At 50.3% G+C, this 3,680-nt stretch overlaps 1 protein-coding gene across 2 annotated transcripts in view; it reads right to left on the bottom strand.

Moving 5' to 3' along the window:
- The window catches only part of C8H11orf24 (chromosome 8 C11orf24 homolog), a 9,819-nt gene extending 7,084 nt beyond the window's left edge, over positions 1-2,735 (bottom strand). Inside the window, exon 1 of one of the 2 annotated variants that reach the window (XM_013347828.2) lies at positions 2,632-2,735. The gene's annotated coding sequence lies outside the window, so the exon portion shown is untranslated. The remainder of the gene's footprint in view (positions 1-2,631) is intronic. The other variant, XM_005351623.3, reaches the window with a different exon arrangement.
- Positions 2,736-3,680: the final 945 nt, after the last annotated feature.

Here is a 3,680-nt window from a genome sequence, read left to right as displayed (position 1 = left end):
AAAAAAAAAAAGAACTTTAGGGATCCTTAAGTCAGAGTTTGGACCTCAGTAGTCTCTGTATAAAGACCCAGGCATGGCAGTGTATATCTGGAATCCCAGTACTCTAGAAACAAAGGCAGGAGGATAGCCAAAAGTTCTAGGTCACCCTGATCTATATAACAAGTTCCAAGACAGGGCCTTATACTGAGAACTCATCTATTTTGTTTGTTGTTTTGAGACTAGGTTCACTGTATAGTCCTAGCTGGCCTAGAACAAGCTACATGAACCAGGCTGGCCTTGAACTCACAAAGATCTGTCTGCCTTTGCTTCCCAAGTGCTGAGATTAAAAGCATGTGTCACCATGAACAGTGTAAAACCTCACTGGAAAGATGGCTCAGCAGTTAAGAGCAATGGATGTTCTTCCACAAGATCAGGGTTAGATTCCCAGTACCACATGGTGGTTCACAGCCATTTGTAACTCAAGTCGTGGGGAATCCAATGCCTTCTTCAGGTCACTCCAGGAATTGCAGGCACATGGCAAAACACACACACACACACACACACACACACACACACATATTGTTTTTCGAGACAGGGTTTCTCTGTGTTGCCCTGGCTGTCCTAGGACTAGCTCTGTAGATCAGGCTGGCCTTGAACTCATAGAGTCACTCTGTCCCCAGTGTTGGGATTAAAGGCATGCACCACCACTGCCTGGCAAAAATATTTTTAGCTGGAGAGATGGCTCAGTGGTTAAGAGCATTGCCTGCTCTTCCAAAGGTCCTGAGTTCAATTCCCAGCAACCACATGGTGGCTCACAACCATCTGTAGTGACGTCTGGTGCCCTCTTCTGGTCGGCAGACATACAGACAGAATATTGTATACATAATAAATAAATAAATATTTAAAAAAAATATTTTTAAATATTTTTCTAAAAGTGCTCTTAACTCCTGAGCCATCTCTTCAGCCACCTCCCATATATTATCTATTATATTACTTTGAGACAGGGTCTCTTGATGAACCCACTGGAACTTGCCAAGTTGACTAGACTGACTGGCCAGAGAGCCCCCGGATTCCCCTGCCTCTTTCTCCCCAGTGCTGAGGTTATAGGCCTGCACGGTCTAATGACAGTCTGTTAACTCTAGTCCCAGAGGACCTGACAGCTTCTTCTTGCCCTCAGGGCACTACATGAAAGCAGTGCATAGACAGATATGCAGATAAAACACACATACACATAACGAAGGAAGAAAACGATAAATAAAATACTGTGTTAAGTCTGAGACTAGGATAGGCAGGCGGCACCGAGAGTCCCTCCTCTCTGGGAATCAGTTCCCCAGGAATCTGCAGGGAAGAAGCAGCAGGGCACCTTCTGCCAGCTCACACAAGAAGGCCAGTATCTAACGTCCCAATCTGCCACATGGGCAAATCCTTTAGACCACAGGGCAATGTCTATACACACAAGACTTTAAGTCTTTATTTCCTGGACTGCACCTACCGAAGTTCAGCCAGGTGACGTGTCTGAGTCCCCAAGTGTTAACGGCATTCCTTTCCTAGACTGTGCCCTTAAGATGCCTCCCAGGTCCTCTGGTGTTTGATATCCTGCATTCTCAATCTTCCTTGACTCTTTACTCCTTTATGAACCGAGATGTATGGATTGCTATATACAATCACATAGAACTAGACCTCGAATTGCTGAACTTCTTTTTCTAACACACACAGATTCCATGCAAGAAGTACAGACTTGGCAATGACCACTAATAACCTTTTATCAGCAGGCCCCATCTCTACTCTAAGCAACGGAGATTGAGAAAGCTAATACAAGACAAACTAGAGCCACCTAATCCGGACACATCACTTGTTTGGACTTACATATGTCACTGCCCTGTGACCTAAAGTATGTGTCCATGGGACAGACATCAATAGTATCTCAATTACCCTGCTTAGCTCCAGGTTTCTGGAACAGTCTCACTACTAAAGTGCCAAAGGTCTGCTGTCTTGAAGCTCACCACGCCAGCAGTTCTGCTATCAGCAGTTCTGCTATCAGCAGTTCTGCTATCTCGCCGTCCATTAGGCAGGTCTAATTTATAAATGGAAAACCTGTATTTTAAGCACTTTGCTGGTTGATTTTACCGAAAAACTGGAGCTGCTTCCTGGGGGTGGGGGGCGTAAGTAATGCAAGTTCTAGTCGGACTCCAAGCACCAGCCAGACCGCTAGTGCACAAGCTAGCGGCCACAGGGGGAGGCAGTCAAGTAGGCAAGTGAGGAGTGGGATGGATTTTCCTCACACGCAGGTACAAAGAATTTGGGGAGCAGGCCTGAGTCACCCAAAGGGTCAACGATTTCTGAGACCAACACCTTCTAGGGTACTGACTGATCCAGGACTCGCCTACTCTCAAGTGTCCATAGAATGTTCACAAACTGCCCAGCCTGAGCTCTCGCAGGCTAGCGATAGCCGTCAGCCCACCTCCTCCTCCCGCGCATCCATGCTCCTCCAAGGGCTCGGCCCGTTCCTCCCTTCTCCTCGCTTCCATTCCTCACCGCCTAGCGCACCGGATTCCCATTCATCCCTTCTCCGTCCCGCACCTCGCTGTCCATCCCCAACCGGTTCAAGGGACCTTCACGACGGTCCCCTGGCCGGCTCCGCCGGTCGCTTACCCGGGCGCGGCAGGCCTGTGGCCCTCGCTCCGCAGCGTAGCCACTTCAGCGATTCAGCCCCGGGCGGGGACGTGGACCGCAGGGACACCCAGTTAACTCAGCTTGGGGGTGAGCGCCGGGCCCCACACGGACCGCCCCGGAAAGACGTCACGAAGGCGGGACCAATAGGCCGTCGCTGTGCATGAGAGGCCGGGTGCGAGGGGCGTGGTTTATTCAGGCCACACACACCCCCACCGCAGGAGCTGGCCTCCAACCCGGTCTTGCTTGCCTTTGCCGGAAAGGGCTATTTGGGGTCGCTCTAGCGGAAGTGAACGGTCCTGGAATTTCTAGGCTGTGTCTGTGTGCACGGCTATTTCCAGAAGCCCGGGAGAGGGGCTCGGGCCAGGCGACCGCAGCTGTGCTCGTTTGGAAGGGCGGCTCTCGAAGGTCTGGGGAACTTTGGGCGATTCCTTTGGCCCGGTTTCTGCACTCCCTCCCCTCTCTGCTATTCAACCCCTTATGGCCGCTCTTCCAGTCCCTGCTCGCAGGCATGGCTACTAAGGTTTGCTTTGAGCCCACTGCACTGCCAGTTTCTGGCGCAGCACTTCACTTGAAGGGTATTACACTGATTTAATTCTGCAAGAGGACCTTCGCTTCTATTTTCCAGGTCGAGAAACAGACTCACAAAGGACTTTGGAATTTCACACGTGGCATGACAGTGGGACGAAAGGGAAAACCTGTGGGACTGCTTTTAATTTGAAATAGACTGGAGCTGGAAAGATGGCTCAGCGATTGATTCCCAGCACCCACAGGATGGCTCGCAACCATCTGAAACAACAGTTCCCAGGGGATTACACGCCTGTACATACCTGTAGGCACCCCCCCCACACACACACACACAGACCAATGTCTGAGCCCACTCCAGCAGAAATTGGCTGGAGGTTCTCTGTGAGGGGGTGCTGAGGCTGAGGAAACGTTAGATTAAGAGAAATGAAGACAGAAACATAGGATGGACCGGGAGGACTGAAGGTCAATACCAAACAGCCCCTAGTTTATTTCTCAACCAGCAC

The sequence above is a fragment of the Microtus ochrogaster genome, chromosome 8 (genome assembly GCF_000317375.1).
Source record: "Microtus ochrogaster isolate Prairie Vole_2 chromosome 8, MicOch1.0, whole genome shotgun sequence".
Taxonomy (NCBI): domain Eukaryota; kingdom Metazoa; phylum Chordata; class Mammalia; order Rodentia; family Cricetidae; genus Microtus; species Microtus ochrogaster.
Note: the sequence above shows the minus strand (reverse complement) of the source record. Positions and strands in the feature narration are given on the sequence as shown.